Genomic DNA, 13,777 nt, shown 5'->3' with positions numbered 1-13,777 from the left:
CATCTCCACCATGATCAGAAAGGGCTGGCTTCTGCATATTTGTTTAGCAATGCTCTTCCTCACTGAAATCTCATATCAGGGATGCAAATAACTTCACAGTAGTCACAAGAGGCCAAGGAGGGACACTTGGAACATCTGAGCAATAAAATGGGATCAATCATTCCTCTATAATGCATAGGTGAAGTAATAAACTTCTCACCCAATGAAGAAATAATCACAAACACCAATGAATGTCAAGGTGGCCATGCAAGACATTCTCCAAGAGATTGATCACATCTTCAAGCAAAACCATACTGAAATGGCTTGGGATGAGAATTCCATAACGATTCTCCAGACTGGACTGGATCAGCAAATTTAAAAACCTGGAACCCTGATGGAGTGCAGAGATGGAGGATGGCACCATATCTCCAAGGGGTCAGAAAATCCAGCTCACCAGGCTGAGGGCATTTCTACATTAGGCTTTTACACATGCTTTTTCCCCGGGGGGGGGGGGTGTCTTTCTCTGCCTATCTCTATGGTTAATTATACAGCCACTAGATGGCAACGTGGTATAGCAGACTTGTGCCATTACATGCTATAAATAGAAATTCCCTCCCTGCCCATTCCATAACCTTTAGTTCATACTTCCCCAATCCAATGCTCTCCAGATGTGTTGGACTGCAATTGCTGTTATTCCCAGCCAGCATGGCCAATAGCTATGCTGGCTGGGAATGATGGGAGTTGCAGTCCAACACATGCGGGGGACACTAGGGTGGGAAGGCTGCTTTAGTTCAACATACGCTGTACTCTGCCATCCCTATGATGCATGTGGGGAAAAATAGAGAAATCCGGGGGGGGGGGATTTGTGTTCAAGGCTCAAAAGCTAGGTGGCAGCTGGATCAGCTTCTGGTGAAAACAGGAAGTTAAATTTAACACTGCAATAATCCCCAATCCATTCCCATCACTGCTAGTTTTTATCCTCCTGTCCCCATTACAGCATTAGCTGCAACTGTTGTAACGAATGACCAACATGTCCATCCTTCCACTACTTATTTCAATTCCCAAAAATCCAGATTCCAAGCATGCAAAAAAGGACCAGGCAACAAATATGCAATCACAAGTACATAAGGAACAATAGGCATATTGTGCTTTTAATATCTGCACCACTAATTTCCCCTTCATGGATCACTGCCTTGTTGTGGCAAAGGGGCTTGCGTAACTCAGTGAAGCCATAAGCTATGCCATGCAGGGCCACCCAAGACGGACAGGTCATGGCAGAGAGTTCTGACAAAATGTGGAGAAGGAAATGGCAACCCACTCCAGTATTCTTGCCAAGAAAACCCCATGGAACGTATCACAAGGCTAAAAGATATGACGCCGGAACATGAGCCCCTCAGGTTGGAAGGTGTCCAATATGCTACTGGGGAAGAGCAGAGGGTATTTCCAAGTAGCGCCAGAAAGAGTGAAGCAGCTGGGCCAAAGCCAAAAGGACACTCAGCTGTGGATGTGTCTGGTGGTGAAAAGAAAATCCGATGGTGTAAAGAACAATATTGTTTAGGAACCTGGAATGTCAGATCAATGATTCAGGGTAAGCTGGAGGTGGGTCAAACATGAGATGGCAAGATTGAACATCGACATCTTGGGAATCAGCGAACTAAAATGGACAGGCATGGGCAAATTTAATTCAGGTGACCATCATATCTACTATTGTGGGCAAGAATCCCTTAGAAGAAATGGAGTAGCACTCATAGTCAACAAAAGGGTGGGAAAAGCAGTACTGGGGTACAATCTCAAAAATGATAGAATGATCTCAGTACGAATCCAAGGCAAACCATTCAACATCATAGTAATTCAAGTCTATGCCCCAACCATTGATGCCGAAGAAGCTGAGGTTGATCGGTTCTATGAAGACCTACAACACCTTCTAGAACTAACACCAAAAAAAGATGTCCTCTTCATCATAGGGGATTGGAATACTAAAGTAGGAAGTCAAGAAATCACTGGGATAACAGGCAGGCATGGCCTTGGTGTACAAAATGAAGCAGGACAAAAGCTAATAGAGTTTTGCCAAGAGAACACGCTGATCATAGCAAACACTCTTTTCCAACAGCACAAGAGACGACTCTACACATGGACATCACCAGATGGTCAATATCGAAATCAGATTGATTGTGTCCTTTACGAATATACAGTGGAGGTGAGGAATAGATTTCAGGGATTAGACCTGATAGACAGAGTGCCTGAGGAACTATGGACGGAGGTCCGTAACATTGTTCAGGAGGGAGCAACAAAATCCATCCCAAAGAAAAAGAAATGCAAGAAAGCCAAGTGGCTGTCTGATGAGGCTTTACAAGTAGCTGAGGAAAGAAGGGAAGCGAAAAGCAAGGGAGAAAGGGGAAGATATATCCAACTGAATGCAGAGTTCCAGAGAATAGGAAGGAGAGACAAGAAGGCCTTCTGAAATGAACAATGCAAAGAAATCGAGGAAAACAACAGAATGGGAAAGACTAGAGATCTCTTCAAGAAAATTGGAGATCTCAAGGGAACGTTTTGTGCAAAGATGGGCATGATAAAGGACAAAGAAGGCAGGGACCTAACAGAAGCAGATGAGATTAAGAAGAGGTGGAAAGAATATACAGAAGAACTATACAGGAAAGATCTTCATGTCCCTGATAGCCATGATAGCGCGGTCACTGAACTTGAGCCGGACATCCTCGAGAGTGAAGTCAAGTGGGCCTTAGGAAGCATTAGTAAAAACAAAGCTAGAGGAGATGACAGTATTCCAGCTGAGCTATTTATGATCCTAAAAGATGATGCTGTTAAAGTGCTGCATTCAATATGCCAACAAATTTGGAACACTCAATAATGGCTGCAAGACTGGAAAAGGTCAGTTTACATTCCAATTCCAAAGAAGGGCAACGCCAAAGACTGTTCAAACTACCGCACAATTGCGCTCATTTCACATGCCAGCAAGGTGATGCTCAAAATCCTACAAGCTAGGCTTCTTCAGCAGTATGCGAACCAAGAACTACCGGAGGTACAAGCTGGGTTTCGAAGAGGCAGAGGAACTAGAGATCAAATCGCCAACATTCACTGCATCATGGAGAAAGCAAGAGAATTCCAGAAAAACGTCTATTTCTGCTTCATTGACTACGCTAAAGCCTTTGATTGTGTGGATCACAACAAACTGTGGCAAATTCTTAAAGTGATGGGAGTACCAGACCACCTTACCTGTCTCCTGAGAAACCTGTACGAGGGTCAAGAAGCGACAGTCAGAACCAGACATGGAACAATCGAGTGGTTCAAAATTGGGAAAGGAGTACGACAAGGCTGCATATTGTCACCCTGCTTATTTAACTTATATGCAGAGTACATCATGAGAAATGCCGGGTTGGATGAATCAGAGGTCGGAATTAAGATTGCCAGGAGAATTATCAACAACCTCCTATATGCAGACAATACCACCCTAATGGCAGAAAGCGAAGAGGATCTACAGAGCCTCTTGTTGAGGGTGAAAGAGGAGAGTGCAAAAGCTGGTTTGAAACTCAACATTAAAAAAAACTCAGATCATGGCATCTGGCCCTATCACTTCCTGGCATATAGAAGGGGAAGAAATGGAAGCAGTGACAGATTTTACTTTCTTGGGCTCCAAGGTCACTGCAGACGGTGACTATAGCCATGAAATTAAAAGACGCTTGCTCCTTGGGAGGAAAGCTATGGCAAACCTAGACAGCATAGTAAGAAGCAGAGACATCACCTTGCTGACAAAGGTCCGTCTAATCAAAGCTATGGTTTTCCCAGTAGTAATGTATGGCTGTGAGAGCCAGACTATAAGGAAGGCTGAGCGCCGAAGAACTGATGCTTTCGAACTGTGGTGCTGGAGAAGACTCTTACGAGTCCCCTGGACTGCAAGGAGGTCAAATCAGTCAATCCTAAAGGAAATCAACCCTGAGTGCTCATTGGAAGGACAGATGAAGCTCAAATATTTTGGCCACCTAATGCGAAGAGAAAACTCTCTGGAAAAGACCCTGATGCTGGGAAAGACTGAAGGCAAAAGGAGAAGGGGATGGCAGAGGATGAGATGGCTAGATAGCATCACCAATGCAATGAATATGAACTTGAGCACGCTCCGGGAGAGAGCGCAGGGCAGGAAGGCCTGGCGTGCTATGGTCCATGGGGTCACGAAGAGTCGGACACAACTGAACGACTGAACAACAACAACAACAACAACAACCACTAATTTGGTGGGATCCAGTTGACATCCATTGCCTTCAGCAAGAGAGAATAAGGGTGTGATCCTATGCCCATTTAGACAGAAAAACATCCTACAACTCCTAGCATGTATGGGATTGCACTGTTAAGCACATATTTAATGATCCCACTAAACTCAGTGGGACTCAAAAGTGTTTTACAATGGTCCAATAGTGCCCCAAGATCAATTTTCTCTTAACTTAATCTAAATGTAAATCCATAAGAAGTCCCATTCCCTAGTTTCCAGAAACATGTCAAGGCTGCCCACTGGCTTTCCTCAACAGGAAGGTTTATATGGGGTGGGCTTCCTGTTCAGGCTGGGTCTTCAGTTCCTTCTGGCTCATTCTGACTCTTGGCTTGTTTCTGGGCTCCATATCATCACCCAGATTGTCTCCTGGCTTCCACTTGATTGTAATGTGGGTGGACATTCATGCTTCCATTCACACTGTGTAGCACAGAAGGTAGATCTGAATATCCTAATAGATCTCTGGGTGACTGCAGCAAATTAGGAAGCATTTGTGACTTCCAATTGTTCAACAACTGCAGTAACAAAATGACTCCACACACCCAAAATAATTCTGCTGAAATGAAGAAAGCTTGGGATAACCAGGAATGGAGTTTGTGTGGAAAGGCTGTGAGCTGAGTTCAGTTTTGGTACTCATAACAAATCTTGGACTAAGAATTCTTTGATTCCAAGTGCATGTCTTTTGCACCAGGCTCCAGTGGGTGAATCTCAAGATTCTCATTAAAAAAAACAAAAACCAAGGTAGATCCTGTAAGCCTGAAGTCCGCCTGCCCCTGGGGTCATGTAAATGGGGGCTGCATTCAGATGCTTTGTATCTGAACATATCACAATGCATATGTGTTCCTGCATCCAACTCTGTGCATGCACTTCCCAAATAAGCAAGGAAATTCATGTGCAGAATTAGACTTTGAGTACCTTTCGAGCTTTGGCTGGTTGAAACTAAAATCCAGAATGGAATTACTGCCCCTCTGGAACTGGAGTCATCAGCTGCCACTGCCTCTCGCCCGTGCTGGATTGGGGCAATTGTCATAACCAAAACAGGCAGAGTTCACATTTCCTTTATCTTTCTGTTAACTTCAGTAAAAGTGGTTTGGGTTTTTTCTGGTTAAACAACACTTTGAAACAAACGAACAAACCAAAAACAAAATCCTTCAAGCCATGGAAATTCCACAAGGCCAGCCTGAAGTCACAGGCTCACAATTAGAAAGTGCAGTTGGAGCAGAGAACCTTGAAGCACAGGAAACAGCTGAAGAGACTGAGAAAACTACAGGGCTAAAAAATGACAGGAAGGAAACAGAAATGATGACATCCAAGTCAGGATCGTTTGAGGTTTTCCTCTCTGACAGTTGGTTAATGACTTCATTCTGAAAGCACATTGCATGACTCCTCTTGTAAAGCATTTACACAAGGAATGCCTGAGACCATGTGGCTCCAAGCCAGGTGAATGGGTGCAGCAGACTTGCTCTCTTGAACCATCTGGCAATTATATTCCTTGTTTGCTGGCACACTGTATTCTGATGCCATCGATTGAATCAGTCCTGATGTGATTCAAAAGCTTGCTCAACTCCCCCCCCCCAGCAGTTGGATTTAGAAGGAATAGGCTTTTCCATACCATTGCTATAGGTGGGGAACCTCAGGCCGAGGGTGCTAATCCAGCCCTTCTGGGGTTCCCCAGATGTCTGTGCCTCCTGCCCTGGACTTTTTCCTTTTCCCCCAAACTACTGATTGTTTGATGGTTTCCCAGCTTTTGCAGTCCGCCCGCCTGCCCGCCCGCCCCTCCTCATTTCTATAAGGGTGAGATGCCACTCTCCCAAGGCTTAGTTAGTGACCATAAGAGCTTTAAGCTACAATATCCTGGAATTTGGGGTATATTGGCCCTGCCCCTTTTGCCTTTGGCCCCACATACACTCACACCTTGACCATTTCTCTGAAATTGAATTTGGCCCTCGGGCTGAAGGAGGTTCCACGCCCCTGCTATAGGCCGTCCCACAGTGAGAGGGCAGATCAACAGTCTAAGAGCTTTTCTATACATTTATTGTGCACTCATCATTCCCTACTCATGGTTGTTTACAGGTTGTTTAGATTATGTGACTCTCCAGTTTTGCTTCTGTTTTCTGCTTCTATTTCACTTCTAAAGAAACTCACTTTTGGTGAGTTTATTTAGAGCAGTAAAAATGCAGTATTATCTGTAAAGGTGAAAGGGAATACTTTTTCCATTTGTGCATTTGCACTATTCTGCTATACTGCAGTGCCACCTAGAGGTTATACAGCAGAAAAGCAGGAAAGGGAACTTTGTGTAGTGCTTGGATCTCAGTTCTGCAATGAATGAAAGTAAATACAGCAAATTAACAGCCTCATGCAGAAAAGCTCTTAGGCTCCTGCCCCTTGCACCAGACCTGCCTCCGCTCCCAGCACCAACACAGCAGCAACTGTAATTGTCACTGCCTCAGGATTAGAGTCCATATTTGTTAATCTCAAGGAGGGACGGGAACCATCATGAAGGAGCTGCTCTTACATCCTTGTCATAAGGATGTAAGAGCAGCTCTGCCAAGAATCCATCTAGGTCAGCATACTGTCTCCAACAGTGGGTAGCCAGATGCCTCTGTAAAGTCATAAGCAGGATAATGGAGGCCTAAGCCCTGCAACAGTACCAATAGGGATCAGAAAAAACAGCTGTAAAGCTGGAAACCAAAATCCAAAAAGGAACAGCTGCACCAATTGAATTCCCAATGCATTTCAACATGGGCCTTTATCAAGGAAACTGAAAATACATGATAAATGATATTTAATGTACACCAAGACATTTAAAATACAATTTTACATGTTTCTGAAAGAATTCTTAAATAATATGTATTAAAATCGTCAAAGCATGTATGTAGGAATGACTACTCTCAAGCTGAAGATAAGGATTGCAGAACATTTTAATAATATAAAGCAAAAAAGGGAAGCTGAACCCCTAGTCAAACATTACTTACAACATGGACATAAGGCAGAGGATATTTAATTTGGAGCCATAGAGCAGATTGCCCTGGAGAGAAGAGGAAAGAGCTTTGTAGGAAGAAACTGTTCAGAGAGGAAGCAATGTGGATCTTGAGGCCTGACACTGTAACCCCTTCAGGGTCAAATGCTAAGATTAACTATAGGTCTGTCTTGGCAATATACTCATTCTTGTTTGCATCTTAAAACTGATCTCAACATAAAGGGTAGTAAGTCTTAACAGGATTTTTACCTTTCTGTCTTTAAGAGTTGAGACTGAGAAAGAAGGGTTTAATTAAACTCAATTTAATTTTATTAAAATCCGATGATACCCTACCTTGAAAGGTAGGAGACTTTTCAATCTTCTCTGGATGAAGTAAGAGAGAGAGGGAATTCTCTAGAAAAGTCTAAGAGTTGGTAAGTAAGTTAAAAAAAAAAAAAATCCTGCCTGATCATCATTGGGTATTTAAGTACAGAGAGTTCTTATCATCAGCTCATATGTGTTTGCAGTTTTTAACCAGTCATTTTATGGTATCCAGAGATTTTGTTGAAAACATATCCATTTGTATTTTAAATGCTGTGTGTGTGTGTGTGTGTGTGTATATATATATATATATATATATATATATATATATCTGTCAGATTATAAAGCTTATGTACTTACGTATAGAGAATCTTAACATTATTTTAGGATAGTTCTGCATGCTTTGAAGATTTTAATGCTTATTATTTAAGCATTCTTTCAGAAACATGTAAAATTGTATTTTAAATGTCTTGCTGTACATTATATATCATTTATCATGTTTCTTATATTCTTCAGTTCCCTTGATAAAGATCTGTGTCAAAAAGCATTAGGCCTAAGCCCTGCATTGTTACCTGTACCAAGCATCTGGTACTCCAAGATATACTGCCTCAGAATGCAGATGTTCTACTTTGTTATCACAGCTACTCTCCGTTGATACTCTAGGCAACCTTTCCCAACTTTGGGTTCCCAGATGTTGTTTGACTACAACTCCCAGCACCCTGATATTTGGCTGTGTTGACTGGGGATGATAGACTTTGTAGTCCAACAACAACTGGGGGGCAAGTCTCAAAAGATAAAATCAAATCCTGATTCAGAAATCATTTGGGGAGTATTCTGTTGAGTATTCTGGTGACGATTTACTGTACCTACCTCAAACAGAAAATGCTTTTCTGCTTGATTCATCTGTTTTTCCTGGCTGCATTACAAGTTAAATGGTATTTCTGGTTTTAAGACGCTTTTTTAAAAACCCACACTACTCCTTTTAAAGTGATGGGAATCACCCAGTGGAGCCTTGTAACATGAGGATAAGAAAGTGAAACTGACTACAGGAAACAGAGCACATTAACCTGGCTAAAAGATTTTCCTTGTCCAAAAATCAAGACAAGGGAAATCCAACAAGCACATGATACAATGAACAAAGCAGCAGAATGTGAAATTACAACAGTAATACAATTAGGGGTTTTAAAAAATAGAAATGTGCAACTTTTTCCTTTCAATCCCATTTTAAACACACTTTTCTTGTGCTTGTAATTAATGGACATTAGATGCAATTGATACCCTGTTCCAGGGGTGGACACTTCGGGGCCCTCTTAGGTTGGCCATGTGTCCCCTTTTCCGAAGGACAGCCCTCTATTTGAAAGACTTCTCGCACTAATAATCATTGCTCTTCCGCTGTAAAGTTCTCATGATCAAACTTTCCAGTTCTTAAGGGGAATCAGGAAGAGACCTTCCTGAGGACACCATACCTACAGAGGTGCCTGCATTGGGCACACGTGAAACGGCTTCCTCCCGTGTTGCTCCCAAACTGTGGAACACACTCCCACAAGACCGACGATTGGCCGCCATGCTCCTGGCTTTTAGAAAGGGGGTGAAGATGCATCTGTTTAACATAGCCTTTTAAATTATGTGGCTGTCTTCCTGTGTTTAATGTTCCTGCTTTTTATTGTGTTGAGGCTTTATTGTTTTAAATTGTTGTACACCACCTTGATAGCCTTTTAGGAAATGACTGAGGGCACAATCCTCTCGGGATGCCCGTCAGGCTCCGAATTCGGAGGCTGCCAGGCATCCTATGCAAGGCAGGAGGAGTGCGGAGGCCATCTTCTCCTCTGCACTCCTCCCACTCTGCATTTTGGCTAGACAGGCTTTTTCACCATGTAGCTGGGGCTCTGTGGAGCAGGAGGGAAGGAGGCTGGGGAGGCCAGAGGATTCTTTGTAAGCCAGCCTCTCCAGTCCCCTCCTTTCCCTACCCACAGAACCACCCCCTTTCCCTTTTGTGACCTCAATGCAGGTCTCTCTGCACTTGCTGGGAGGAGGAGGGGGCCGAGAGCTTGGAGCGCTGTCTCTAACCTCTGATCAAGGAATCTGAAGAACCCTATGGCCCCCCAGATGCTGTCTAGTGGCCACAGGATTGCTCCCTAAGGCAGCATGTAAATATGGATGGTGATGATGATAAACTGCAGGCAGGATTCCAAATGGCTTTCCACACTATCGGGGATATTGGACTTTTTCTGACTGTGCATCCCTTTATGCTGCATGGAGAGGGGAAGGTCCAACTCACCCGAGGAAACACTTGAAGTTGAGCAGTTACTCACAATAGCGTTTGGGGTGGGTGCCACTTTATCACCCGACTTGTTTGTTCTCAATAGATTAAGAAGGGCTTTGGGGTGGAGAGCTGGATTGCCTCCCACCAGGTCCCCCATGGGTCAGGGGACATCAGGGGGTGTGCTCCCCTGGCATCACCCCCCTTTTTTTCTCCATGCGGGAAGGAGGCACAGAACTGTTCCTCTGCCTGGCATGGGAAGAGGGACACAGGCTGCCCTGTATCCCTGCTGCTATCTCCGATGGGAGATCAGGGCAGGGGTAAGGGGCAGCAGGACTCACCCATGCAGGGAAGAATGGCTGATATCCCTGGTGCAGGTGAATCCTTATCGGGGATAGCGGTGGGGATGAGGGGCAATGGGACTTGCCTGCATGGCAGAAGAGTGGTTGCTCTCCCTGGCATGAACAAGCATCAATGGCAGCTGCACCAGCACAGGAGCTCAGTTTCTCTCCCTCCCCCACCCCACACCTCCCCACAGGAGAAGACAAGAATGGCTGAGGGAAGCAGCGGAGGTTGGTTGGTTTCAGTCAAAACCAACCAGAACTCTAAAGGAGCTATTCAAGGTCCTGAACCTATCCCCACAATAGGTTCTGCATCTTGGATAGCTCCTTTAGAGTTCTGGCTGAAACCTGGACTGGATTCACAGCCCCACCAAAATCAGAGCCACCAGCCTCCTCTGGAAGGAAGGTGGGAAGATTGCTACGGTGGCAGCATATTCTCAGGCTCTCATTCACTACCCAACAGTCCTGCCAACTCAGGGCAAAACGAGACCGGCCATTTGTCATGTTGTTCATCCTTGGATAGCTGGTTTTGTTTTAAAAAAATAAAGAGCCGAGGATGGGGCCCTGATCAGGGCTGGAAGGATCAGGGGTAGAGCAGGGGGCCCCAATGTGGTCCTGATCAGAATTGGGCCACCCACACCTCTAAATCGCAATGGAAAGTTGGATCCCATTGGTGGCAGACAAGGTAATTCTGATCTGGACTGTGAAAGGGTTAAAGCCTCCACTCCATGGCCCCAGTCCTGCTCCCCCCCCCCCGCCCCATGCCAGTGACTGATTTTGAAGAAACAGCTTCAGGGGAGAACTATAGGACAAACACCATATCTCATTTGGCCCTCAATGACAAGGGAAATGTGAGGCAGAGACCCCAGCAGCAGATGACTGGACAGGTCAGCTGAGGAAAGGGAAGGATGGAGAAGAGGCCACTGAGCTCTGATTATTCACAGAGCTTTGAAAGTTGGCCGAGTGTAATTGCAAGATCAGGCAAAAAAAGGCTAATGTTACCCTGCTTACCAAGAAGATGCATACATCTTGGCTTAAAAGGGGGCAGTCAGATATATAAAATGATCTAACACTAAATGCTCTCATAAGAAGTGTCTTCCGTTAGAAGTTTCATTGCTGCAACTCCAGTCGGGATATACGTCTGATCAAGGGAGCAGGGGTGGGGGAAACCCCATAAAACAATTGGGCTCTTCCATCTGATTTTGATCCTGATGATAATCAAACCGATTTTACGTATGCCAGGTTGGAACGGTCTTCAGATGACTCACACTTATGTTCTATTAGCACAAAATGTTAAAGGAAGTTGCTGTCAGTGGTGAGGCAACAGCAATATTTCTCCAATAGGAAATATGTACAAATCGAACATTATCCATAACATGCATTTGGTATAGATAAGAGGCCTCTAACAGAGAAGGGTCTGTTTTATGCTATCTATTTGGGAGGCTGGGGAAGAGTGGAGTAGGGTAACCCCAAAGTGACAGAAAGTGCCTGATGCTGTTAAACTGAAAGTGAAATTGGAAATTACAATTGCAAACTGCATGGCTGAAATTTTCCTGGTGCTCACAATAAATAAGCTCAGCATGGCTCCAAAAGGCAGCGATCAAAGAGAGAGCTTGAAGGAAGTGTCCTCTCCAGCATCTCCATCCAGACCCAAAAAGGAGACCCAGCCTGGCAGCCATGAGTCTGCAGCAAATCGGCCTGTTGCTTCTGCTGGCATCTGGAATCGTAACTCTCAACTGTAATGAAATTGTGCAGTCTCAAAAGTCTGAGAATGGGGAGACCATAAAGCATCTGGAAGCCCTGGGAGGTGGACAACAGCTTCCTCCCGAGTGCTTCTATGAAATGCCAGACTTTGGCTTCCCCGTGGAAAAACTCCTCAAGTGCAGCAAAGAGGATGCAAGAGCCACAATAGGGTTTCTCCTTGAGCAGATCCAAGATGTATTTCGGCACAACTTCACCCAGGCCGAATGGAATGTGAAGGTTACAGAGCTTTTCCAAAAGGCCCTGGATCAACAGATTATACAGTGGAAGAGGTGCTCTGTGGCAGAGACCGGGGAGGAGGCATCATTCAAAGATCCCCGGCTAAGGCTAAGACTGAAGAGATACTTCATCCGAATCCATAGGTACCTAAAAGGCAAAGAATACAGCTTTTGTGCCTGGGAGGCTGTGCGGAAGGACATTCTGAGCAACGATTTCGTAGTTCTTGACCAACTTTTGAAGAGGCTTCAAAACTAAAGGGTAGGTGCTGTATATCTCAAAAGGTGTCTTTCAAGCCAGAGCAATCCAAAGATACACATGAGTAGTTTAGCTTGCGGGGGCAGGGTTTACTCACTAACCATCTTGCATTTTAAGAATTAATTGTCCCGTACCTTACAGTACCTATAGTCACCATGTCGTGTCTGCTTTGATTAACATCAGATAAAAAAGTGGCAGTCATTGGCCACACTGACTGGGTAGGAACTGGCGCCCTACCTCTGGAAAGGTTAGGGTGACCTGCTGGAAGGGTTGTTAAGATTTGGACAGTAGTGATGGAGCAAGCACACTCTCCAGCTTAGGCTGGTAACTGAGCTCAGGAAAACTAAACCATTTCCCTACAATTCAGAGACAGAGTTTGGTTTATCTCAAGCCCAGTTATGTGCCAGGTGTTGCATTGCTGATGTTATTGTGATGGGCCTGATAGGGACTGATCTACCCCCAAACTCATCGGAAAGCCTCCAGAAATTTTCCTGCTCCAGATCTTTTCCTTCTTCCACTCCTTCCCTCTCCTGCCTGCTTACTCATGTTTGCTAATGCTCCAGTAGGAAAGGAAAGGTTCCTCCTGTGCAAGCACCGGGTCATTACTGACCCCTAGAGGGATGCCGCTTGCGTTGGCGTTTTCCTGGCAGACTGTAGCAGGGTGGTTTGCCATTGCCTTCCCCAGTCGTGACTACCTTTCCCCCAGCAAGCTGGGTACTCATTTTACCGACCTCGGAAGGATGGAAGGCTGAGTTGACCTGAGCCAGCTACCTGAGACCCGGCTTCCGCTGGGATCGAACTCAGGTCGTGGGGAGAGTTTCAGTTGCAATACTGCTGCCTACCACTCTGCGCCACACGAGGCTCTAGAATGCTCCAGTAGTGCCACCCAAAACTCCTAGGTCTTTGTCATTTTCTCAGCTCTCCTGGGAAAATGTGTGTGTGCAGGCCCCTAACTTATTGGTGTTGGTAGACTTCAGCGTACATTCAGAGGCCATCCTCACAGGGGCACCTCGGGACTTCATGGAGACCATAGCTTCCTGGGAGCTGCACCCTATTCCAACTGGGCCCACTCATGTAGCTGGTCATGCGCTAGACCTTGTGTTTGTTTCTGGAGAAGCGGGGAGTGATCTGGAAGTCGGGGGTATATCCACCACCCCCTTGTCATGGTCAGATCACTATCTGGTGATGTTGGACTTCTCAGTTCCACAACCCCTCCACAGGGGCGGAGGACCCATTAAAATGGTCCGCCCCAGGCGTCTTATGGATCCGAATGGATTCCTGAACGCGCTTGGGGATTCTCTGGAGCATGCCAATGACTACTCGGTCGAGAACCTCGTGGGTGGCTGGAATGCCGCAATCACTGGGGCATTAGATCGGGTGGCTCCGAAACGCCCTCTCCCCCTGAA

General features: G+C 45.3%; 1 pseudogene; it reads left to right on the top strand.

Moving 5' to 3' along the window:
• The first annotated feature begins 10 nt into the window (after window positions 1-10).
• On the top strand, window positions 11-12,459 carry LOC146352642 (interferon kappa-like; annotated as a pseudogene).
• Window positions 12,460-13,777: the final 1,318 nt, after the last annotated feature.

Source organism: Heloderma suspectum, chromosome 2 (genome assembly GCF_057233095.1).
Source record: "Heloderma suspectum isolate Gila_16-S chromosome 2, 16-S_ref, whole genome shotgun sequence".
Classification (NCBI taxonomy): domain Eukaryota; kingdom Metazoa; phylum Chordata; class Lepidosauria; order Squamata; family Helodermatidae; genus Heloderma; species Heloderma suspectum.
This window is presented reverse-complemented; position numbering and strand designations above follow the sequence as displayed.